At 42.5% G+C, this 27,213-nt stretch overlaps 1 long non-coding RNA gene across 1 annotated transcript in view; it reads right to left on the bottom strand.

Annotated features, from left to right (window-relative positions):
- The window catches only part of LOC124866130, a 58,683-nt gene extending 32,337 nt beyond the window's left edge, over window positions 1–26,346 (bottom strand). The window contains exon 1 of the long non-coding RNA XR_007037734.1: window positions 26,033–26,346. This is a non-coding gene — a long non-coding RNA (uncharacterized LOC124866130). The remainder of the gene's footprint in view (window positions 1–26,032) is intronic.
- Window positions 26,347–27,213: the final 867 nt, after the last annotated feature.

The following is a 27,213-nucleotide window of genomic DNA, read 5'->3' as shown; positions in this document are numbered from 1 at the left end:
TCCATCCATCCATCCATCCATCCATCCATCCATCCATCCATCCATCCATCCATCCATCGTTTTCTGCTTATCCAAGATCTGGTCACTGGGGCAACAGATCCAGGAGGGAACCTTCAGCTCAATCCGGAGGATTCCAAGGTGTTCCCAGGCCAGATGGGATATACACTGCTCAAAAAAATAAAGGGAACACTTAAACAACACAAAATAACTCCAAGTAAATCAAACTTCTGTGAAATCAAACTGTCCACTTAGGAAGCAACACTGACAATCAGTTTCACATGCTGTTGTGCAAATTGAATAGACAACAGGGGGAAATCTTTGGCGATTAGCAAGACACACTCATTAAAGGAGTGGTTCTGCAGGTGGGGACCACAGAGCACTTCTAAGTACCTATGCTTTCTGGCTGTTGTTTTGGTCACTTTTGAATGTTGGTGGTGCTTTCACACTCGTGGTAGCATGAGACGGACTCTACAACCCACACAAGTGGCTCAGGTAGTGCAGCTCATCCAGGATGGCACATCAATGCGAGCTGTGGCAAAAAGGTTTGCTGTGTCTGTCAGTATAGTGTCCAGAGCCTGGAGGCGCTACCAGGAGACAGGCCAGTACACCAAGAGACATGGAGGAGGCCGTAGGAGGGCAACAACCCAGCAGCAGGACCGCTACCTCCACCTTTGTGCAAGGAGGAACAGGAGGAGCACTGCCAGAGCCCTGCAAAATGACCTCCAGCAGGCCACAAATGTGCATGTGTCTGCACAAACGGTTAGAAACCAACTCCATGCGGATGGTATGAGGGCGTCCACAAATGGGGGTTGTGCTCACAGCCCAACACCATGCAGGACGCTTGGCATTTGCCAGAGAACACCAGGATTGGCAAATTCGCCACTGGCGCCCTGTGCTCTTCACAGATGAAAGCAGGTTCACACTGAGCACATGTGACAGACGTGACAGAGTCTGGAGACACCGTTGAGAACGATCTGCTACCTGCAATATCCTTCAGCATGACCAGTTTGGCAGTGGGTCAGTAATGGTGTGGGGTGGCATTTCTTTGGAGGCCCGCATGGCCCTCCATGTGCTCGTCAGAGGTAGCCTGACTGCCATTAGGTACCGAGATGAGATCCTCAGACCTCTTGTAAGACCATATGCTGGTGCGGTTGGCCCTGGGTTCCTCCTAATGCAGGACAATGCTAGACCTCATGTGGCTGGAGTGTGTCAGCAGTTCCTGCAAGATGAAGACATTGAAGCTATGGACTGGCCCGCCCGTTCCCCAGACCTGAATCTGATTGAGCACATCTGGGACATCATATCTCGCTCCATCCATCAACGTCACGTTGCACCACAGACTGTCCAGGAGTTGGTGGATGCTTAAGTCCAGGTCTGGGAGGAGATCCCTCAGGAGACCATCTGCTGTCTCATCAGGAACATGCCCAGGTGTTGTAGGGAGGCCACACACAATACTGAGCCTCATTTTGACTTGTTTTAAGGACATTACATCAAAGTTGGATCAGCCTGTAGTGTGTTTTTCCACTTTAATTTTGTGTGTGTCTCCAAATCCAGGCCTCCATTGATTAATAAATTTGATTTCCAATGATGATTTTTGTGTGATTTTGTTGTCAGCACATTCAACTTTGTACAGAACAAAGTATTCAATTAGAATATTTCATTCATTCAGATCTAGGATGTGTTATTTGAGTGTTCCCTTTATTTTTTTGAGCAGTGTATATATATTTCGTCCAGCGAGTTCTGAGTCCTTCCCTAGGTTCTACTCCCCGGTCATGAGATCTCATTACCATAGAGCTTTTCTTTTTGGCCCAGCTCTTTCTTCACCACAACAGACCAGAGCAGCACCCGTATAACTGCAGACTAAGCCCCTATCTCTCTGTCCATCTTCGATTCCATCCTTCCATCACTTGTGCACAGTTGTTGGGATTATGAATCTGATAATATTATTTAATATTAATACTTTAATATTTTATCAAATAATATTTTGGTCTGTTAAGAGTTGTCCTGTGAATACCAGCCCAGTAAGGCAATGGTATTAGGACAAAATAGAAAGGTGTGAGACGATCTCTGACATTATTGAACAGCATAAACTCTGCACACACATGGAATGAATTCACACAATTTCTTAAAATACAAGAATTTATTAACAAAAATAACTCAACTTGAACTCAAACATATTTCAATCAACAAACTCTTTACTATGCTAAAACAATCCAACCAACTACCAAGCAGAATTAAAGAATAAGGAAGACTAATGGGCTATGTACAATATAAACAAGTTGATTAAAGATGATTGAAAACCATGACCAAAAGAGTGATGCAACATTACCATGCAATGTTATTTATGTTTGAGGACCAAGGATTATCTTGAAGAATCTGGAAATGAAGTTAAGTTAGTCTTGGAACCAACTTAGGCAATAAGCAGCAAACGTTTAGACAACCACTAACAATGTAAGATCAGATCAAATATTATTTTAATAAAATAATGTTTTAAATAATGATCTGCTGAATAAAACCAACCTTCTGGACGACCATTTCTCAACTGTGTCTAATTAGCTGCCTTTATTTATTAAAATAATTTTTAAAGAAATATTATTAAGGAAGTACAGGTCCTTCTAAAAAAATTTGCATATTGTGATAAAGTTCATTATTTTCCATAATGTCATGATGAAAATTTAACATTCATATATTTTAGATTCATTGCACACTAACTGAAATATTTCAGGTCTTTTATTGTCTTAATACGGATGATTTTGGCATACAGCTCATGAAAACCCAAAATTCCTATCTCACAAAATTAGCATATCATTAAAAGGGTCTCTAAACGAGCTATGAACCTAATCATCTGAATCAACGAGTTAACTCTAAACACCTGCAAAAGATTCCTGAGGCCTTTAAAACTCCCAGCCTGGTTCATCACTCAAAACCCCAATCATGGGTAAGACTGCCGACCTGACTGCTGTCCAGAAGGCCACTATTGACACCCTCAAGCAAGAGGGTAAGACACAGAAAGAAATTTCTGAACGAATAGGCTGTTCCCAGAGTGCTGTATCAAGGCACCTCAGTGGGAAGTCTGTGGGAAGGAAAAAGTGTGGCAGAAAACGCTGCACAACGAGATGAGGTGAACGGACCCTGAGGAAGATTGTGGAGAAGGGCCGATTCCAGACCTTGGGGGACCTGCGGAAGCAGTGGACTGAGTCTGGAGTAGAAACATCCAGAGCCACCATGCACAGACGTGTGCAGGAAATGGGCTACAGGTGCCGCATTCCCCAGCTCAAGCCACTTTTGAACCAGAAACAGCGGCAGAAGCGGCTGACCTGGGCTACAGAGAAGCAGCTCTGGACTGTTGCTCAGTGGTCCAAAGTACTTTTTTCGGATGAAAGCAAATTCTGCATGTCATTCAGAAATCAAGGTGCCAGAGTCTGGAGGAAGACTGGGGAGAAGGAAATGCCAAAATGCCAGAAGTTCAGTGTCAAGTACCCACAGTCAGTGATGGTCTGGGGTGCCGTGTCAGCTGCTGGTGTTGGTCCACTGTGTTTTATCAAGGGCAGGGTCAATGCAGCTAGCTATCAGGAGATTTTGGAGCACTTCATGCTTCCATCTGCTGAAAAGCTTTATGGAGATGAAGATTTCATTTTTCAGCACGACCTGGCACCTGCTCACAGTGCCAAAACCACTGGTAAATGGTTTACTGACCATGGTATCACTGTGCTCAATTGGCCTGCCAACTCTCCTGACCTGAACCCCATAGAGAATCTGTGGGATATTGTGAAGAGAACGTTGAGAGACTCATGACCCAACACTCTGGATGAGCTAAAGGCCGCTATCGAAGCATCCTGGGCCTCCATAAGACCTCAGCAGTGCCACAGGCTGATTGCCTCCATGCCACGCCGCATTGAAGCAGTCATTTCTGCAAAAGGATTCCCGACCAAGTATTGAGTGCATGACTGTACATGATTATTTGAAGGTTGACGTTTTTTGTATTAAAAACACTTTTCTTTTATTGGTCGGATGAAATATGCTAATTTTGTGAGATAGGAATTTTGGGTTTTCATGAGCTGTATGCCAAAATCATCCGTAGTAAGACAATAAAAGACCTGAAATATTTCAGTTAGTGTGCAATGAATCTAAAATATATGAATATTAAATTTTCATCATTACATTATAGAAAATAATGAACTTTATCACAATATGCTAATTTTTTGAGAAGGACCTGTATTTTGGAAAAGAGCCTAATCTTTCTGGAGAAATGGGGCTTAATGGTGTTTACTTAGTTATCAAATTTAGTAAAATGATGTTTAGGGACTATTATTCACTAGCTTGAAAACTAACAACCTTTCTGTTAAATAGTCTTTAGTAGCAAGCACGGGTTCTTACCGGTTAGCATTTGAGCTAACAAAAGGAGCTAATAGCTTAGCACCAGAATCAAACACATACCTTTAAAATACCAGGTTTAATAAAAGGGTTAAAAAGCATAAGCGCGGATGGCGCGTTATGATCAACCTTCTGTTTAAAATCACCGTTTAAATAAAGTTTGTCTTAACTTTAAAATCACACAGACAAAGAACAAAAACTGAACATGTGTGCTGCAGATATTCTGCTAGTGCCAAGATAGCTGAGTTCAACACAAACAAAACCAAACTTCATAAAATGAAAAACCTTTAGATCATTTCAAACTAAATCACTTCTATATTATTCTGCCCAAACACTTAACCTCATCAACTGTGGTGAAGAACGTTGTCCAAGGGGGGGCACAGCCGGGAAAACGAACAAGAAGGGAGTAACAGTGGACTTCCCATGACGTCACTGTTTCGAATAAAAGCCCCGTGTTGTAACAAACAACCTCTTTCACGCAGGTCCCCAGCGGAACTGGAAGGAAAGACAGTGTCTCCTTGGTGGCAAACAGACAACTCTTCAAAATGGATCCAGAGTGACTACGATCACATGCAGCAAAGTTAAGTAATGATTTGCTTCCCCCATGGCCTGGAAAGGAGGCTGGGACCACATCGCACCCTTTCCTACCCCACCGAATCACAGCCACTCAAGGAGCTGAACGTGCCTTTGTCACAGTAGGCCCGGGCCAGCTAAAGACCTTTCCCACAGCTACGAAGGTTAGCTGCAAGTTAACCCTTTGTTCACCATGGATGTTTTCTCAACTTCGTCGCCCTGGACAACATATCCTGAGCACGGTTCACGTAAGAGATAGTGTTTGGGCAGGGAAGATTAGTTTAGAGGTAAATAATCTAAATGTTCGTTTAGTGGTGTTTGTTTTGGTTTGTGTTCAGAAACCCAGCTACAGTAAGTGCTAGCAGACTAGAACTCAGCTAATGATGTGTTCTGTGCTGTTAAGACAAACTTTATTTAAAGGGTGGTTTTTAATCACAGACCGACCATAACTCTCTGTTCGCGCTTATGCAATTCAACCCTTTCAGTAGTGGTATTTTAAAAGTATGGGTTTGATTCTAGTAACCAGCTATACGTTTCTTTTGTTAGCCCCAACCACTAACAGCTAAGAACACGTGCTCCCCCACTTTATGAGTCAACTGAAGATCATTTACTCAGAAAGGTTGTTAGTTTCCAATCTAGGATATAATATTTTCCTAAATATTATTTCACTAAACTTGATAACTAATTAAACATCATTAAGACCTATTTATCCCAAATGGTTTGGTTTTTCCTTAAATATTATTTCACTATTTCCTTGATATTTCTTTAAATATTATTATAAGGCATCTATTAACACTGTTGAGAATAGTCCATCCTGAAGGTTGATTTTATACAGCAAATCATTCTTTAAAATATTTTATCAAATGTTTTATCCGATCTTGCATTGTGAATAGTTGTTTGAAGGTATACCAATTATTGCCTAAGTTGGTTCCAAGACTAAACTTCATTTCCAGATTCTTCAAGATAATCCTTGGTTCTCAAACATGGTAATATTGCATCAGTCTTTCGGTAACAGTTTTCAACCATCTTTGATTCACTTGTTTTTATTGTACATAGCCCATTGGTGTTCCTTATTCTTTCACTCTGCTTGGTAGTTTAGTTGGGTTGTGTTAGCATAGTAAAAGTGTGTTGACTGAAAAAAGTGTGACTTTGAGTTGACTTATTTTTGTTAATAAATTCTCGTATTTTAAGAAATTGTGTGAATTCATTCTGTGTGTGTACAGAGTTTTGCTGTTCAATAATATCAGAGCTTGCCTCATCCCTTTCAATTTAGTTCTAATACCACTGCCTTATTGGGCTGGTATTCACAGGACAACCCTTAACAGACCAAAATATTATTTAATAAATTATTAAATTATTTAATATTAAACATTTAACAATATCCCTCCTTGAACCGCCACCATAACGTGGTGAAGGGGTTTGAGTGCTCAAATGATCCCAGAGGCTATGTTATCTGGGGCTTAAATGCCCCTGGTAGGATCTCCCATGGCAAACAGGCTCTAGGTGACGGGTCAGACAAAGAGCGGTTTAAGATACCTTCATGAGGACCACAAAATCGAGGCACGTGACAATGCCCGGGAAGGCAGAGCCAGTGTCCCATCCTGGAGCCTGACCTGGTGTCGGGACTCGTCGGAGAGTGCCTGGTGGCTGGGTTGCTCCTCGTGGGACCCGGCCAGGCCAAGCCCGAATCAGAGACGTAAGGCCATCCCCCAGTGGGCTTATCACCTGCAGGGAGAACCACGAGGGACCGGTGCAAAAAGGATTGGGCAGCGGATGAAGGTGGAGACCTCAGCGGCCCGATCTCCGGATGCTTAGGCTGGCTCTAGGGATGTGGAATGTCACCTCGCTGGGGAGGAAGGAGCCTGAGCTTGTGCGGGAGGTCGAGGGATATCGACTAGAAATAGTTGGGCTCACCTCCACGCACAGCATGGGCTCTTTAACCCATATCCTCAAGAGGGGCTCGTCTCTCTTCTACTCTGGAGTGGCCCATGGGGAGAGGGGGCAGGCTGGGGTGGGTTTGCTCGTTGCCCCCCAGCTCAGCGGTCTTGTGTTGGGGTTTACCCCAGTGGACGAGAAGGTCGCATCCCTGCGCCTTCAGATAGGGACAGGTCTCTGACTGTTGTTTCGGCCTATGGGCTGAGCGGCAGTGCGGAGTACCCGGCCTTCTTGGCATCCCTGTCGGGGTGCTGGATAGTGCCCCTCCTGGGGACTCCATTATTCTGTTGGGGGACTTCAACGCCCACGTAAGAAAAGACAGTGACATCTGGAGACGCATGATCGGGAGGAATGGCCTCCCCGATCTGAATCCGAGTGGTGTTTCATTATTGAACTTCTGTGCTAGTCACGCATTGTACATATAGGACACCATATTCAGGAGGTCAATGATCAATTTTGTTGTGGTGTGCATGTTTTGGACACTCGGGTGAAGAGAGGGGCTGAGCTGTCTACTGATCACCACCTGGTGGTGAGTTGGATCCGCTGGAAGAGGAGAAAGCCGGAGAAACTTGGCATGCCCAAGCGCATAGTGAGGGTCTGCTGGGAATGTCCGGCAGAGCCCTCGGCCAGGGATGTATTCAACTCCCACCTCCAGTAGAGCTTTGACCAGATTTCGGAGGAGGTTGGAGACATAAAGTCCGGGTGGACCATGTTCTCCGCATCTGTTGTCAACGCTGCTGCCTGTAGCTGTGGCTGTAAGGTCTGCAGTGCCTGTCATGGTGGGAATCCCCGAACCTGGTGGTGGACACCGGCAGTAAGGGATGCTGTCAACCTGAAGAAGGAGTCCTATCGGCTGTTGTTGGCTTGTGGGACTCCTGAGGTGGCTGACGGGTACCATGAGGCCAAGCGTGCCATGGCCCGGGCTGTGTCAGAGGCAAAAACGCGGGCCTCGGAGGAGTTTGGTGAAGCCATGGAGAAGGACTACCGGTTGGCCTTGAAGCGATTCTGGCAAACCATCCGGCACCTCAGAAGGGGGAAGCAGTGTTTCACCAACACTGTTTACAGTGTGGGTGGGGAGCTGCTGACCTTGACTGGGGACATTATCTGGTGGTGGAAGGAGTACTTTGAGGATCTCCTCAATCCAGCCGTCACGCATTTCCTGTTGGAAGCAGAGGCTGGGGACTTGAGGTTGGACTTCATCACCCAGGCTGAAGTCACCGAGGTGGTTAAAAAGCTCCCCTGTGGCAGGGCTTCAGCGGTGCATAAGATCCACCCTGAGTACCCCAAGTTTCCGGATGATGTGGGGCTGTCATGGTTGGCACACCTCTTCAACATTGCGTGGCGGTCGGGGACAGTGCCTCTGGACTGGCAGACCAGGGTGGTGGTCGGCACTAAGTCGAACCCGTCCCCAGTGCATGTTGGACTCTGGCAGGGCTACCCTTTCTCACCGGTCCTGTTCATAACTTTCATGGACAGGATTTCTAGGCGCAGCCAAGGGCCGGAGGGGTCAGGTTTGAGGACCAGTGGATTTTGTCTCTTCTTTTTGCAGATGACGTGGTCCTGCTGGCCCCCTCTAGCCATGACCTACAGCATGCGCTGGGGCAGTTCGCAACCGAGTGTGAAGCAGCTGGGATGAAGATCAGTTCCTCCAAGTCTGAGGCCATGGTTCTCGACTGGAAAAGGGTGGCTTGTTCTCTTCAGGTTGGAGGGGAGTTCATGCCTCAAGTGGAGGAGTTCAAGTATCTTGGGGTCTTGTTCACAAGTGATGGGAGAATGGAGCGGGAGATCAACAGACGGATCGGTACGGCTGCCACAGTAATGGGGTCGCAGTGCCGCTTTGTTTTTGTGAAGAGAGAGCTGAGCCAAAAAGCGAAGCTCTCGATTTACTGGTTGGTCTACGTTCCTACCCTCACCTATGGCCATGAACTTTGGGTCATGACCGAAAGAACGAGGTCCTGGATACCAGCGGCTGAAATGAGCTTCCTCCGTAGGGTGGCCGGGCACTCCTTTAGAGACAGGTTGAGGAGCTCGGCCATTCAGGAGGAGCTCGGAGTAGAGCCGCTGCTCCTCCACATTGAGAGGAGCCAGTTGAGGTGGCTTGGGCATCTATAGCGGTGCCTCCTGGACGCCTTCCTCGGGAGGTGTTCCAGGCATGTCCCACCGGGAGGATACCCAGGGGATGGCTCATGACACGCTGGAGGGACTATGTCTCTCGGCTGGCCTGGGAACGCATTGGGAAAATATATTTCTAAAATTACTACTGACATGAAATTCACCCAAAAGAACAAAGAAATCAAAACAAATGCACATATAAATGACAATTTGTAATAAGATGTAATGGTACCGAGAATACTGTTGAACACAAAAAGAAAAGGATGTATATAAAAGAAAAAAAAAAGGCACAGAAACCTCAAAATGAGCTGAAATCTGTCTGTATTTAGAAAACATTCCTAGTCCTATGTGCAAGTCAACAGTTGGTTTGACATTAACTGATGGCCTATAAAAGGTTTCTCATGACCAAAGTATTGCACAGAGTGGTACAACTAGTAAAAATTAAGAAACCCCCAAAAAGGTTCTATCTCCATCTCTAAACTAAATGTTTCAGTCAGCACTGTTGTGCCCATAATCTTGAAGTGTAAAGAACATCATCTCAATATTGTAAGCTTGTAAGCCTGTAAGCTTTCTGACAGAGGAGTGAAAAGAATAATCAGAAGAGTTGTCCAAGAGCCTAGGAGGACTCACAGAGATCTTCAGAAAGACCTGTATGTTACAGCTACAGTTTTTCCCATGAGAACGAAAAGTAACGCAGTCAGCTGCAATGATCTCTATGTACACTCATTGCATAAGACTCCACTGCTGAAAAAAAAGTAGGTTAAAGCTTGTTTATAGTTTGCTGCCGAAGATTTGGACAAGCCAGTGAAATACTGACAGAATATAGTCTGGTCAGATGAGGTCAGAGCTACACTTGCTGGATGTCATTAAACATGCTATGTTTGGAATGAGAAGGGTTTTGCACATCACCACGCTTAAAGAAATGTTTGCAAGTAGGAATGTCATAGTGTGGGCTGTCCTACAGCAAAGAGTTCTGACAGACTTCTACAATTAAAGGATTAATGATGAAGTGGACCTGGACATTCTGGATAAGAATCTGAATATGGAATCAGTGTGGACTTTCAATTAAGACATTAGTCCCAAACCCACAGCCAAGGAAATATTATTGGTTAAACTGCTAGAATGGCCAGTCAATCAGCTGACTGGATTCAACTGAATATCTGAAAGGGTTGAAGATCAGAGTGTTTAGAAAAGACCTAAAGAACTTTAAAGGTTTGAACTCAGTTTGTTTGGAAGTGGGTCAAAATACCACCTGAGCAATGCATGTGACTAGTTTCTCCATATAGATGTTTTGAACATTACCATTACCAATAAAGGCTTTTCTACTTAGTATTTAATATATTCTAACACTAACACTTTTCTATGTGTCATTCCAATTTTTTACCCAACTTTTTTTTAGATCAGAGACAAATCATTCTCATTGTCAGAAAAGAGAAACAAGAATCTTTAAAGGAATTTCTGAGTTTATTTCTCCCTGTCATGTCTGGAGAGATGTTTTAGACAGCAAATTTCACTGATGTTCTCAGTGGAAGCTGCATCTGGTTCGCCTCTGCCCTCTTCTCAGCTCCACCAAACAAAACCAGCAGAGAATGACAGAAAACAATGGAGGAGAGGACGGCTGATGAAGACCACAAAAAAGCACACACACACACACATTCATGTCTTTCTATCTTTACAAGGACTTTGCATCCTTCATTTTCTAATCATTTCTATGGCCTAACCCTGACACTGAACCAAACATAAACCTAACCATTAGCAGTACATACCTATCCTTAAACCTAACCCCTAACTCAACAAAAACAACATAAAAAAGTGAGGACCAGGATCATTTCCTCATTTTCCAAAAATGACCTCTCTTTTTGGTTAACATACACACACATCCTTTTTATCACAGTCCTGCACACATCAATAGAAAAACACACAACCTCTGATAAATGCCACTAGCAAAATCTATCACTCAGTTAATGTTGCAGTTTATCAGGTTTCAACACACCTTCCATCCTCAGCTGGAATTAAAGCCTCACCTCTTCCTCTCCCTCGTCTCCAGACTCACACTTTCTTCTATATCTAAGTAGCTCTGTGCATTGCGCAGGATTAGACTCTGTGGTAATAACTTGTATAGTGAAAAATGCAAGACTGGGGCATCCTTATGTGCAGAGCAATATAGCCACTACAAGCATCCTGCCTCACACTCTATCTCTCAGAAATGAATCTGTGTTTCTCCTAATAAGATTTCTTAACATAAACACCAATCCTGCAATCCTTACATTAGTGCAGCATTTTGTTGGGTCAGTGCCATGAACTGTTTTACACATTGTTCTTCTCATTGTTCCTTGGATTAGCTCCCTTAAGGATTAATTTTGTTCTTGCTTTTTTGTCACACTTAAATGTTTTGGATCATAAAGCTAATTTTACTACCAGACAAAGACAATGAGAAAAACAAACAGCTGTTTTTGAGTTGTAATTTAATTTATTTAGACAAAAAAAGCTGTCCAAATCAACCTGATTATATGTAAAAAATTAATAATTATCACTTTTGTTAAATCTAGCATTAACTGTGATTAACTACATCTGCTAAAAAGCTAATTTCAATTTCACCAGCCACACCCAGACCTGATTACTGCCAGACCTCTAGTATCAATAAATCACTTAAGCAGAACCTGTCTGAGAACAGGAAGTAAGCTAAAAGATCTCAACACAAACACCTCATGCCCCAATTGAAAGAAATTCAAGAAAACATGAGAAACAAAGTCACTGACTGGCAAACGCAATAATGCTCCGCTTTATATATATAAAAAAAACTTTATTAGAAACAGTTGTGGGATTATTTCAATTGCAATGGACATGGAGACAGAGCAAGAAAGAGAGAGAGGTAGGGCAAAAAGTAAAAAGGGAGAGAAGGGGAAAAGAATAGAGGAGAGAAAGAAGGATGAAGAGAATTAAAGATAACACCCTAGAAGACTGCTTCTACACCTGCAGAAACACATATATATATCAATAGCAATGTTAACGAAAAGTGCATGGTACTAATGAATGCAAGATATATTTTATGGTAACTGCGGCTCAATATAGAACATTTGTGTATCTGTTAACACCTGAATCCAAACACCTGGGTGCACGTTTGAGCCCCCTTGTGTATATAAGGTTTCTCCATAAAAATATGCGAATATTTATGTGAATGTGAGGAGCCACAGACCTTCCTTTCTGGACCCAAGACAGACAACGAGGAGATCTGACCACAGACATCCAAAGGTCCCCCAGAGCACGGGAACCCTGGGAGGACATCTGCCGGGACTACTGCAACCCCCCCAGAGAAAATCAGAGGAGAGCCCAAGGGGAACCACCAAGCAGCCACAGGGCGGAACCCCCAAGGAGCTGCAGCGACAGGCCCACAATCCCCGCTGGCAGCAGTCTGTGCTGGAGTAAATCCAGCCATGTACCCAGAGACCCAGGACCCCAGGGCACATCACCCACCAAGCAGAGGCCCGACAGAGCCAGGGGACCCAGGCAGCCACCAGGAGCGAGCCGGCACACACCAAAGCACCCAGCCCTGGACACCGAGAACCACCAATACACCAGTGGGCAGAGACACCAGCCAGCGGCAGGGAGTGTGGCAGGGAGGAAATAGGTCCCACCTTTGATGGGGACCTAAGGTGATCAGGAGAGGGAGCAGCCCAAGACCCAAACTGACACAAAAACTGGCATACACAGTCACAATGACACATTCCCACCCTCATGCGTACACATAAAAACACTCACATACCCCGAATCCAAATGCTATGAATCCCCTCCTCACAGGGGAACACCCCCACAGATGAGCCCCATCCCTGAAAAGCAGATGAATACACATCCATACAGCTGAAGCTCCATCCCCCAGCCATGCTCCAACCACCCCTGCTGCATCCCGCCCTCAACTAGACTGTGCGCCATGTTGGCAAGGCAAGAGTCCTGCGCAATGCCACCCCAGCCTCTGCCCACAAGTGCAACAGAGCAGAAACAACTGAGTATCATACTCACAACTGACCCCCCAACCACACACCAAGATGGGGCACACTCACCCGGCAAGCAGTCCCTGGCAGGCAGCACGCACCAGTGGCATGACCTTAACCTGGCCATTAATGCTGTAAACCCCTCCATTATGTCTCAATTAAAACAATTCTGCAAAGCAGAATGGGTCAAAATTCCTCCACAATGATGTTAAAGACTCATTACCACCAGTTATCGTGAACATTTGATAGCAGCTGTTGCTGCCAAGGATGGAACAGTCAGTTATTGGGTTTAGGGGGTAATTACTTTTTCACACAATGCCAGGTTGGTTTGGATAGATTTGTTTCCCTTAATAAATAAAATCACTATTTGAAAACTGCATGTGGTAATTACCCAGGCTTGGGTATTGTTGGGTATTTGTTTGATGGCCTGAAACTCACAGATTCACAGAGAAAACTGTAAGGGGATAAATGGTCTTTCATAGCTCTGTACACAAAAGCCTTCACTATACAACTTAAATAACTATGATCCTTCTCTAGCCATCTGTGTCTTTATTTCATGTTTACCTTCTAGCCAATTAGGACATATCTCCTGGTATCCAACAAAGAGGAAGCTAGAGCTTTGTAACAAAGAAGTTCATGTTTCATGAAACTGGAGATATGCTCCATTCTGTTCCTGTAGATATAGGAGCACAAATGTCCAGGTTAGAATTCGTCATTTAATTTTTTCAACATAAGATATCACTCTCCCTCATGTTCACAATGTACCAAGTGTTTAAGCTCTGACCGATCAGAACAAACACAGTGCTTTCTTTTCTCTGTTCCTGTATTGCTCTACACCAAATTAGCTCTATATAGCTCTATCTGTACTAAGAATTCACAGGCGCCAAACCTTTCTTTTCCCAACCCACAATGTTCCCTTCAGATTGGATTTCAGAGCACAAAACTGGAACAAAACTGGAACAAAAGGATGGCTGCTGATATGTGTATGCTCAGCCTAATGAATCACGTCGCGTCTTGGAAAATATTCCAGCGACAGTCGACACTGCTTCAGAATAAGCTATCTCAAAGTGAGCCGATGTGCTTTCTAGAGTCAATATGTTCTCTTTTGTCTGAGCAGGAACAAAGGTCTCCAACAACTGCTTCTGAAAGCTGCTTCATATTATCTGTTTTTAAAATGTAGGAGTAAAGACGTTCTCCTCTGCGCGCACAGAGTAGGGAAAATGCAATTTAACCAAAAGCTTTGTTTTATGGCAGCACTGCTCTACAGCATAGGCATGAAGTGTAGCTCCAACCAATCACAAGTGGTCCTGATGAGAGCAGAGTGTGTGTGTGTGTGTGTGTGTGTGTGTGTGTATGCCCCAGTAAAGTGTGGATGCCTTTGTGTGCAGCTATGTGTCAAACAAAGGGTCGCTATGCCCGCGTGTCCATACATCCAGGCTGAGGGGGGGAAGGAAGGGGGGATGGGATGTGGAGCAGAGGGGGAGCAACCAGCCATGTGAAAATATTCCACACTGACTGTCTCTCCTCCTCCTCCTGACATGATTGACCTCTGTTCCTTTCTGCCAGTTTTTGCTTCCTTTTCAGACAAGTTCACCTCTTCTGTACGACCCCTTACATGTCGATTTCCTCCCCCTGGGCACCTTTCCATCTCAGTCCATCCAACATCCCCCAGCACTCACCCAAGACCAGATGTTAGCCTGCAACATGTTCTAAAGGAAAGTTTACCAGCCATTACTGCTCTTTTGGTGGGAGACAATCTTTGATATGGTAATGCTGCTACAGCCGAGTGGGATGAAGCCGGCTCTGAAAGTGTTCGCTGCTCTGTATGTGTGTGTGTGTGTGCGCGTGTGTTTGAGACAGACAAGCGTGGGAAGACAATGAAAAATGGAAGGTGTATCCTCAGGGAGCCCTGTCGGGAACAGTTCGACTAATGGGGACTGAGGGTACATCATCTCAGAGGGCTTGTTGTAGTCCACAGCCAATATACACTCATCACAGCGACATGACAAACAGTAGGTGTTGATGATGGCGTTAGTATGAGCCCTTAATCGTTTAAATGTACTCAATCCTGCTTAGCCATCCTGAGGATGAAAGTGCTCAAAGTGGATAAAAGATTAGCTAGTGAGTGTGTAGACAAAGAAAAATAAGTGCACAGCAAACATTCATGAGAAGATTCAAATATCATGCAGATAAAACATAAAATCTTTCCATTAAATGATCGGAGCGCAGGAATCCACAGAGACAAAGAAAAGGAAAAGGGCTTACCTTTCACTTCCACAGTTACAAGTGACAGTCTGCCGCTCTTCATACACACCCCCACACACACACAAAAAAGCTTGTACCCTCCCTTTTCTCCAGGGATTCAAACTTATCCACGCTCTTCTCCCTCTCCTGTAGACTTTGACCGCACAAAGACTCACACTGAAAAAGAGTGTGATCATGTGATGAGTGTGATGCAAAAATCATACATGCACACGAGAGCATGTGAGGCTGCTCTGCTGTCTGCTCTTCATGGGCCAGTTTGTCTGAAGTGTGCAGACTGAAAATGGATACACCACTTTATGGCAGATTACAGCTGTTATCTAAATAACAGCAAAATAGCAGCAAATTCAACTAAAATAACTAAATTACTTTCAGTTTAAACTAATTTTGGTCTTTAAACACTGACATAAAATAGTATTTCCAATTTAACTGTGATTCTTTGCCTCATCAATCAGGGCGACTATGGCTCAGTGGGATGAGTAATTGTCTTGCAGCAGGAAAGTTGTGGTTCTGATTCCAGCTCCTCTCTTGCCACATGTTTGATGTGCCCCTGAGCAAGGCACTTAGCAACAAGTTGCCTACGGTCTGTGTATGCATGTGTGTGAGTGTGGCTAAATGAATGTAGCTATAATTTGGAAGTGCTTTGAGTGGCAGGTAGGACGGCATGAGTTCAGCCCATTAACACAATTAAAATCAGTTTCTGAGTTATTATTTTTATCTGAGTTATATTTTTGTTCCTTCATTATTGATTTTACTCATGTATTTATTTATAATTGAACTCTTTTTTGTTCTTATGATGCAGTTATTTTCAAAACTGATTTACTGTATCTTCTCTACATTATTCAATGATATATTTTCCTGTTTTATGGTTCTACATGTTTCCACGTTTTACTTGTAAAATTGTTTGTTTAAAACATTCTCATAATGCAAAATAAAAAATGTCTCAAGTTTAAACAAAAACAGTGAAAGTATCTAAGAATTTCAAAGTTTGTCAGGTATCTCAGTAAACGTCACAGTAAAGTAATTCTGCAGTTGTCCGTAAAAGCTGTATTCGTAAACCGCCTATCGATGAGCTGCTGCTGTTTCTTCATCTCACAGATCTAGTTGAAAGTAGTGTGAGAGAAAGGTTGGTTGCTGCACAATACCCTGCAGGATTCTGGAGTGTAGACCCATTTTTGGACCCCCTTCATTCAATAGAAGCAAATGTCTCTGGATTCTTCCTGCAGCCTTCGGAGCTCACCTTGGAGTTGAAACATATCTGGTGCTTGTTTCTGTCAGACATCATCTTGGCTTCTTCTGTGCATGAGGTGCTTTCCACATAAAAGTCACATGCTGCATTCAAAGCTGGTGGCATGTGAGCTAGGGACTTTCTGACATTACACAGCTGCTTACAATCTGACATGGCAGTCATGGTGGACTTGTTGACTGACTGGATCCATATAGGGTTCTTTAATATGATTTAGTTAAAAAAAAACCTTCAAAAAGGATTGTGGATCCAAAGATGCACATGGAGATTGCATGGAACTAGGACAGCATGTGTATGCAATACTACTGCTAACATTGCAACAACTTTGGTTGCAATAAACCCATATTTTCTCTTATTTCTTATCGATCATCACAAAGCCCTCATAACTCTTTGCGGGCTTTTGCCCCTTGGCCATTATCAACTATTTTATTAGTTGTGGGCATCTTAACCACAGAGTCCAAGTTACTGGGCCATTATAAGACTACATGTAGTGTGAATACACAGAATCTGAAATACAGTCCTTTGCAAACATTTTAGTAGTCCTTATTTCAAACTCAAACTTGCATTGGGATTATATGTGACAAACACAGAGGAATGGCTAAGAGAAAAGTAAAAATCATACATGGTTTCCAACATTTTTTACATCTAAAAATCTGAAAGGTGTGGGGTGGATTTGTTTTTCAGGCCCCTGAGTCAGTACCTTGTAGAACCAGTTTTGGCTGCAATTACCAGTTCTCTTTTGTGAATTGCAAAGCTAGGGTGGATCAGTGTTTTTGGGTTCTTTTGTGTGTATTCTCTGTCTTCTCAAACCCCCAGTCAATCATAGCAGATTGCTGCTCACACAGAGCTTGGTTCTGCTGGAGGTTTCTTCCTGTTAAAGCGAAGTTTTCCTTTCCAATGTTGCTACATTTATGCTCTGTATGAGGGATTGCTACAAAGTCTAACAACACAGTGCAAATGACTGTCCACTGTCTCTACATGCTCATCCAGAAGGAGTGAATGCTGCCAGTCATTGACTTGATGCAATCTGCTGGGTTTCCTCAGATAGAAAACCTTTTAACCAATTTGAATAATAATAATATTACTTCCCTAAAGGGATAAAATCTTTGATCACCCAAATCTTTGTCATCAAATAAATATAAAATTAGGGCTTTGCAGCTAAAAGTCAAAAAATACGTACGCTGCTTTTTATTTTACATATACACAGGCATTTGAAAAATGTGTTGCTTGGTGTAAAAGGGAGGAAATGAAAGATATTTTCTGGACCATCAAATCACATCTGTCATACAAGTATGTGGCTTTCTTTTGATCCTGTTCCGCATCCTGCATAGGACAGGTATGCTGGGATCAATGGGGAATTCACAGTGCTTGTAATGTTCCTCGTGTCCTGACTGGAATCATTTCTGTTCTGTAGCATCTCGAGATATTGGTAAATTAGCCTAATAATCTACTCAAGTAAGAGTAACATTACTTCAAAAAAATATTACCCTAGTAAAGGTGCAAAACATTCATAAAAAATAATAAAATGTAAAAATGTTTGGGTGAAAAGACTACCTAAGAACTAAGTAACAGGTTGTAATCTGTTTTTAATTTTTATGTATTAATATTTATTTCATTTTGTGTGTGCTGTTTCAAAATTGCAAATGGGGATACTAGCAATGTAGCAATGTTGCAGATGTGCAGTATTTGTACATGGTGAGTGAAAGCTGCTGTGTCTGGAATTTCATGGATGAGTGTGACACAATCAACAGACTAATATGGTCGATGCAACACTGATTGACTGTTGTGTGATTGTTGCTGCATTGAGTTCAGTGATCCAGTGCACTGGGACTCAGTATTGGCCGAAGCCATGAGAAATGAATTTTGATTGGAACATTACTGCACAAAACAAATCGTCATTTGTGAAGAGAACTAAAGAGAATGCATACTTATGTTTACTGTGCTTCAAAATTTTACGTCTTCTACAAAACAAATGTGATTAGGGTCAAACAAAAGTTAAACACCCTCCCTAAATAAGCAATGACTCGGGAGTGTACTGGAGCTCTCTTCAGGACATGGGCAGTCAGAAGAGGGAGTTCTCACTTAGCAGGTTGCTCAGTCAGCTAGTTCTCACATAGAGCCTTCTGTACAGCTCCTCTTTGCTCTGTTTTATCTTCATTTTATTGGCATGTTGTAGGTTACAGAAAGACAGATTGTATGATTATGTGCTATCTACACATAGCTATTATGTGTATCTGTTATCCTCCTGATGCCGCAAATGAAAGTTAGGTCATCACATATGGTAACATAACATTTTTACAAGATTCTGGTGCTTTGAATGCATCACACTTTAGAAAAAAAGTGTAAAATGAGGAAACAAAATGAATTAACATGAATAAAAATTTTAATTGCATACTAAATTAATATACACATTGAAACTACTAAATCTAGAAATCAAAATGTAAATATCAATTTATGCCACAATAAAAAATGTTTATAGTGATTGTTATTTTTATTTGAGGAGTCATTTCTGAATTTTTGTGTTTATTAAACATTTTGGCAGTTTTCCGTACTGCTCCTCCTTACATGTCTGCACACAATAATCCTGTGTGCGTACGCATCATGTATATTTTTCACAGATTCTGGTTGTAAAGATAAACAAAGATGCACCTATAAAGCCTCTTTTTGCCCAACCATCTCCTATTTGTGCTCTGTAGGTCCCAGGGGCAGCATGGGTACATGTACATACCCCGTTTGCATAACTGATGTGTGAAGATTGTGCCATTAAAGAAGAACGTGATGCTGGTGGATAGTTTGATGTGGGACTGTTGAGGATGAGGGGAGAAAGTTTACCAGGTCAGGTTGGGCCTAATAAGGAAGACAGAAGAGGCAGAACAACGAGGCTAGTAAAGATTTCATTTTCGTTCTGGTGAATTATTCGAGAGAGGGAACTATATTGTTTTTTCATTTATTTTTTATTTGGGGTTTCTTGTTTAATATCAATTGCACATTTCTATGTGAGTATTGACCTATATTATTTTATTAAAATACAATAAAATGCTTTATTTTGTCTCTATTTTACAGGTAAATATATCCATGCCAAACATAACTGTTTGAACAATTATCATTTGCTCTTCTCAACATTTGAACAAGTCTTTATTGCATAATTAAAGACAAACACCAATGAAGGCGCTAGAGTAATGACCCGAAGCACAAAGTAAGTCACCATTTTACCATCATATCTCAGGCCGATTTAAGGAAAAACTCATAATCAATTAGATGAAAATCAACTTAAATGTCTTTACTGTCCCTGATAAGGATGATAGATTCCTCTCCCAGGTTGAAAAACACGTTTGATGGAGTGAACATGGTCCCATGTGGGTGACAGATTTCTGCTGAATAGAAGCAGCCACCAGCTGTGTGGTGCTCTGTGACTGCCCCAGCACATACTGCACAAAAAGCTGCAGCAATACTCCACCACAATAATATTTCTATCATTATTGTATTATTTTCTGCTAGTCGTTAACTTTTACTGCACAAACCATCTGTCTTTACAGGCCAGATTTACAGTTTTCAAATATAATAATCAGTTTTTCATACATGTTTTTCATTTTTCCCTTTCCACTTAGTAATAAAACAAAATACTTAAAATTGTCCAATTTCCATAAGTTCATTATTGTAGTATAGGGTTCAGCTGTTATCTATATTTTTATTTTTCCAAAGGTTCAATTACAGCCCTTCCTGGCCTGTCAGAGATTCATGGTAGAATGGAATTATAAAAGGACTGAACTTATAGATCAGAATCAGAATCAGAATCAGAATCAGAATCAGCTTTATTGCCAAGTTCGTGCATACAATTTGACTCCGGTACACTTTGCTCTTTTGTTCTGTTTTTGCATTACAGAATATACAATTTACAATTTACAATGTACAATATACACATATCTAATAGAAAAGGTGCATTTGCAACATCTGTATGCTGTTGTTTTGTACTCTATTGAATGTTCATCAGAGAAACAGCCTGGGGGAAGAAACTGTCTCTGTAGCGGCGGCCTGAAGGTAAAACTCTAAACAGTTTATGTGCAGGGTGTGTGGGGTCTGCAGAGATTTTGGCAGCTCTTTTCTTGACCCTAGACCTGTATGAGTCCTGGATGGAGGGAAGGTCAGCTCTGATGATTCTCTCTGCAGTCCTGATTATTCATTGCAGTCTGGACCTGTCCTGTTTTGTGGATGAGCCAAACCACACTGAGATGGATGAAGACAAGACAGACTGTATGATGGCAGTGTAGAAGATGACCAGCAGCTCCTGTGGAAGGTTGAACTTCTTGAGTTGCCTCAGGAAGTACAGTCTCTGCTGGGCCTTCTTTAGAACAGTGTCTATGTGTGAAGACAATTTCAGGTCCTCAGAGATGGTGGTTCCTAAGAACCTGAAGTGGTCCACAGCCGATACAGTGTTGTTGAGGATGGTGAGGGGGGTGTATGGGGGTGGTGTTCCCCGAAAGTCCACCACCATTTCCACAGTCTTGAGTGGGTTCAGTTCAAGGTAGTTCTGACCGCACCAGTGTACCAGCCGATCCACCTGCTGTCTGTGTGCAGACTCATCACCGTCCTGGATCAGTCCAATGACAGTGGTGTCGTCTGCAAACTTAAGGAGTTTCACGGACGAGTCCAATGAGGTGCAGTCATTTATGTACAGAGAGAAGAGGAGTGGGGATAGAACACACCCCTGGGGGGCACCAGTACTTATTGATCTGGATCGGGAGAAGATGCTCCCCAGTCTCACCTGCTGCTGTCGGTCCATCAGGAAGCTGTTGATCCACTGACAGGTGGAGGCTGGGACGTTGAGCTGGGTGAGCTTCTGGTGGAGGATGTCTGGTATGATGGTGTTGAAGGCCGAGCTGAAGTCTACAAACAGGATCCTGGCGTACGTCCCTGGGTGGTCGAGGTGTTGCAGGATGAAGTGTAGACCTAAGTTAACAGCATCATCTGCTGACCTGTTTGCTCGGTAAGCAAATTGCAGAGGGTCCAGCAGGGGGCCTGTGATGTCTTTCAGGTGCTTCAACACCAGCCGCTCAAAGGACTTCATGATCACAGACGTCAGGGCTACAGGCCTGTAGTCATTTAATCCTATGATGGTGGGTTTCTTGGGAACCGGGATGATGGTGGATCGTTTGAGGCAGGAGGGGACCTCACACGTCTCCAGTGACTTGTTGAAGATCCTTGTGAAGATCGGAGCAAGTTGATGTGCGCAGGCTTTCAGACATGATAGGGAGACGTTATCAGGTCCTCCAGCTTTCTTTGTTTTCATGCGCTGAAAGTGCTTTTCCAGACATATCAACCAGTCTAAGCACTTTACACTAGAGCCACATTCACCCAATTATTCATACACTGATCAGTAGGCAATTTGAGGTTGAGGCCCTTGCCCATGGGCACATCAACATGTGTTTGGATGAAGCTGAAACTGAACCACCAACTTTCAGATTAGAAGACAAACACTCCTCCCACTGAGCCACAGTTGCCTCTACGTGGTTTATTTTTTCCTTTGAAGAAATTCCCAAAATAGCTTTTTGTTTAGAGGAAGGACGGTTGTTTTAGGTTAAATATATAGGTAAATAGATTTAATTAAAATGTTTCTTTTTTTGCCAGGAGATAGAACTGTCATCAGGATAAAGATACAAATTATTTAAATATTTATTCTTCATTCCTTAAGGACTGTACTAAGATCACTGGTACAAAAAACAAAAAAACGTATTTAAGTAATTATTTTATTTTCATTGGCTACTTTGAAATAGGTTTGCCATCAGGGGTTAAAAAATCAAATGGAGGAGAAATAAATAAAGAAATACATTTAAAAAAAATTTTTTTTGGAGATAGGACTGTCAACATTGGTAGAATAAATTGACAGATAAACAATTTGGATTCATTTTTAAAATAATAAAAATTAATTCATAATTAATATTTCAATAAATTAGATTTTTATCATTTAGATATAGGGCAGTGGTCAGGTGTAATATAAATAATTGATTTCAATGAATTTTTCTTCTTAGAAAAGGGACTGTTGCCAAAGGTAAAATCAGTAAATAAATAAATACAATTTTGTTTTATAAAAAATATTATTTAATATTTTAAATAAATAAGCAGCAGAATGATTACATGTGTCAATAAATTAATTTTAAAGAAATTTTGTTAAAAGACAAGGGACGTTTGCTTTTAATAACAAAAAAAGATAACTGGTTTTCTACCTATAGTGATTTGAATCTCAGCTAAATATAGTGAAACGTGAATTTAAATGGGTTCTTAAAAACAAATATTTATACACGTGTATTTATGTAATTGATTCATTTGAATGTCAGTCAGTCAGTCATTTTGTACCGCTTCTTCCATAGTGGGTCGCTGGGAAGCTGGTGCCATCTCCACTGTCCATAGGCAGGAGGTAGGGTACACCCTGGACAGGTCACCAGTCCATCACAGGGCAAATTTGAATGTATTTATTCCAAAAAATTAAAACCTATAGAAACTTTTCTTGATGTGAAATGAAAATGCTCATCTTAATGTAAAGAAAATTATTAACCGATATGTTTAAATCAGAACAGAATCATGTGAAACAACATTTCTATGTAGCTGTTATCAGCGAGACAGCGAGGGAAAAGTCAGATCCTCTGTATATCTGAGGGACTATGCTGAGCACACAGTCAGATGCTGCAACGCCTCCATGACCACACTAGATCTAATTTGCTCATAATGCTTTTAATGACACTGACGGAGCAACAGAGCAGGAAAATAACAAAAATAACACGAACCCACCTGGTGGACAGAACCAGCAAAGAACCACACCCAGGGTCCCTTACAAAGCCACAATGGGACAGGTGCATGCATGCTATTCATGGCTATATTAAAGTAAAACAAACACAGATGCAGGATCAGCACCGAGCACTCTGCCATGGAACACATGAAGCAGCTCTTTGCCCGGTGAAACTGCTGCATGTTCTCTGCAAATACTAAGTGCAGGCCACCTAATGCGGGTGGCGCCTCTTAGGCTCATGGAGACATGAGGAGGATGACCAAGCATTCAGTGAGACACGCACATTAAATTACTGCTGATCAAAGAGAACTAATTTAATTGGAGACTTTCATTTTCCTTTGTTTCAACAAGAACTCATCCTTAAACAATTCTTTGGTTTTCTTTCAGTCAACATCATCTTATATTCCCAGAGTCCAGGTGAGCTTCCAAATAGCTCTTAACGAGCAAACCGCAGAGTCTTATTATTACCACATATAGACTGTGCTGTTGGAGAGGCGAGGGGGGATCATCTGGTGATCTCTTTACGATAAAGGCTGAAAATAGGCCTCAGATCAGATCATGTTTGTGTGCATGTGTCCAAACTGAAGCATCAGTGCAGATAAAAGAGATCTGATGAGGGAGCTACTCAACGCCATGCCCTAATCTCCAGTCAGATGCAACGCAAATAAGAAGATTTAAAAAAATTTTTTTTTTAAATTAAATTAGTATGTTTTAGTATTTGCACAGTCTGCCTGTTTTTTGTAATTACCGTAGTTGTAAAATGTCCAACCCACCAACGCCCAACAGGCTGTTGTTACATTGCCCTTGAGAGGTGTCTGCTTAAATACAGCTGAAGTTAACCAAAGGTAGCAGCTTCTATACATATATCTCTAACAACTCTACCTCTTTAACTAAGGTGCAACTCTCATTCAAAATCTCATACATCAAATCCTATGATTGTCTTATGTCCCCTAGTGGAGGATCTATGTACTACATGTGGGCAGTGCCAGTTTTATGCAGATAAATGTGCACACCTTCATGGAGTAGAAGGTTCTTTCTTTGGAAGCACTACAGAAAGCAAAGTAAGAAATCGATATTTTTATTAGTATTATAGACTCAAATTACCAATAATAAATATTCTCACATATGTGTTGTGAAATGTATTTGTGCTTAATATACTGACGTAAAAACATTTAAAACTTTAATTGGGCTTGAATGTGCTGCAAGACATATATTTGATTAGAATTTGACATTTATGTCTATTTTAAATTGTCAATATATAGTTTATAAAATAGTGTCAAATACTGATGTTTAGATATTTTGTCAAGAGCATCCTAATAAGGAGTTTGGGTTTGAAAGCAGGAAAGGTTCCGAATGTCATTTCTGTTATATCTTGTGTCAAGCTTTAAGGGTTAAACAAGAGTTAATAGGATAAGTGGAATGCAACCCAGAAAGTGTGCAGATGTTAAGGTTCATGAATAAAATACAGAGAACAGAGCTGTGCTAAAAGCTTGTCAATAACAGGTTTCAACAGAGGCAGAAAGCTGACTCTTATTGCCTGACGCTCAACCATGGACTCCACTGACCGCGCCTTATTTCTACCATCAGGCTTCACGCTTTCACCATCAGAGCTTTCACCTCAAAAACTGGATTCAGATGCCTGCAGAACATTTTTTACATAGAAAGAAAGAAACAGCTGCTTTAGGTGAAAAATTGAAGAATGCTCTTTTTAGACCAGGTGAGCCCCTTCTACAGGGATCCCCACCCACATCCACAATTGCCATGACAACCACTTACTATGACGACCCACCACCACCTCCTTCACCATGACGACCTCTGGCACCCAGCCGTCCTCTGGAGGCCTGTAATGGAGCTAACATGGCTGCAGCTGAGCTAGACCTGCTCATCCTTCCTGTAATTCCCCTGATCCGGGGGGCTAACACAGAGGAATCACATGAAGCGTCTCTTTAGACAATACAACCTACTTTATCCTGCACTTGCACTGGGATAAATGACCCCCTCACCTTGAGAGAGATAATTTGATTGGCTTTACAAACCAACGAGACCCTTAAGGGAACATGGAGACTCTTCCTTGGTGCAGCCTGAAGGAAAGATTCAAGTCCGGTTAGAAAATACTGAATTGCTGCTCTAAATGTGTTTAGGGCCTAATTCCTTGCCTATTTCAGAACTGAGCTGAGTGTGTGCAGCGAAGAGAAGTGGCAATTGTGCACTGCAGGAACGTGTGTGCACATTGGAGCTGCAGAAGTAGCAGCTAGTCACACATGCTCACAGTTTCTTAAAGCATCTCTTTGTGTCTGCAGGTTGCATAATGATTTCATGACAGCCTGTCAGGCATTTGAAATTGATTCCAGGCAGGAATTGCTGCCTTCTCCCTCTCCATTCTAACATCCGTGTCCCCTTATGACTCCGATAATCTGTCTTTTTCGCTGACATTACATTACAATACTACAGTGTCCTGAAAGAGAAAGAGACAAAGCAGATGCAGAAACGACAACAACAAGAGGAAAAAAATAATGTAGGAGCCCCAGTGAGTTGGTGATCCCTTCAGGGAGATCCTTGCGTAACCACACTGTTCAGTTTTTGACCTGCAGCTTTGACTAGATCTGAACCGGTCTACTCACAAATTTAAACACTTCTAATTAACACTGCATATGAAAGTGTGTGAAAGTTTGCCTTCAGGCCTCCCACGATAGCACCAAGATGCAATAAATGCGGGCAGCGCTGAGCGTTGCATGTTTAGCTGAGTAGTGTGTGACTTACCCCCCGGCTTTCCTGCAGGCTGAACATGCTCTGACAGCGCTGATGCTTCTCAGTGTTACGTTCCTCCCAAAGCTTTCATCTACAGTACGCTTGCTATCGTTCCAACCTCCCTTCCTCCTTCCCTGCTCATGCTTTCTCTTCCTTCTGTATCTTTTGTCTTCTCATACTAAATCCTTCCTGTCCCTTACTCACTATCCCTGCTCATCTGATTTTTCTTTCCTCCTACTTTCTTCGCTTTGCTTCTTCCAGTCTTTGCTCACTTTCTCCATCTTTTTTATCCCCTCATCCCCTTCCTTACCCCTCCTCCCCCACCCTCCAGGAGCATGGTATCGCTTGTCTCTCGGCTGGCACAGAGAACAGGCAGGCACATGGGAGGGCTGTTTTGTAATGCAGCAGGTCATACCACCCTGGCACAGTGAAGGGGGAGGGGGGGTGCAGAATGTGAGGAGAGGGGGAGGGAGGATGGAACAGGCCCATACTGCTACCTTCTAACCTATACCTTTGCTTCATCCCTCTGTTTGCGTCTTGATGGTCTCTCCCTTTTTTCCCACCGCCGACAGGAGGTCTCATCTCTCTACATCCTCCTTTTAGGAAAGGGGTAGATGGGAAGGAAACAAGGAAGGATAGAGAGAGAACAGATGTGGTAGGAAGTGTGGGAATAAGATGAGAAATAAAAAGAGGAGGAAAGGGATGAACAGAGAATGGGATGGGGAGGTATGTCTGGAAGGGTGGTAGGCAGAATTAATAAAGAATCTGAGCACAGGAAATAAAAGGAATTAAAGGTTTGACAAACAGGAACAGAAAGAATAGCTATTTGTGACCGATCAGGACTGTGTACAAGAGCAGGTATAAAATGTACAGAAAGTGAGAAGAGGTTGGTTCCCAGGACGACTGATCGGCTGCCTGTCGCAAACAGAGCTATTATCTCAGCAGCTGTCCATTCAGCCCCAGTCAGCTCCCAACTCACAGTACCATCACCAAATATTTCATACAACAATATCACAAAAGTTCATGTTCAGTTTTAAAATGTTTTCCTTTTGTTTTAAAAGAATAGTTCAGCTCGGGGCCTGTTCTTAACATAGGCTTCACAAGCAGTTGCCTAGGGCACCAATTACGATAGGGGGTGCTGCTGTGACAACTCAAAAATGAAGAAAAAAACCACAGAATGAAATAAATGAGCC

Source organism: Girardinichthys multiradiatus, chromosome 3 (genome assembly GCF_021462225.1).
Source record: "Girardinichthys multiradiatus isolate DD_20200921_A chromosome 3, DD_fGirMul_XY1, whole genome shotgun sequence".
Classification (NCBI taxonomy): domain Eukaryota; kingdom Metazoa; phylum Chordata; class Actinopteri; order Cyprinodontiformes; family Goodeidae; genus Girardinichthys; species Girardinichthys multiradiatus.
Note: the sequence above shows the minus strand (reverse complement) of the source record. Positions and strands in the feature narration are given on the sequence as shown.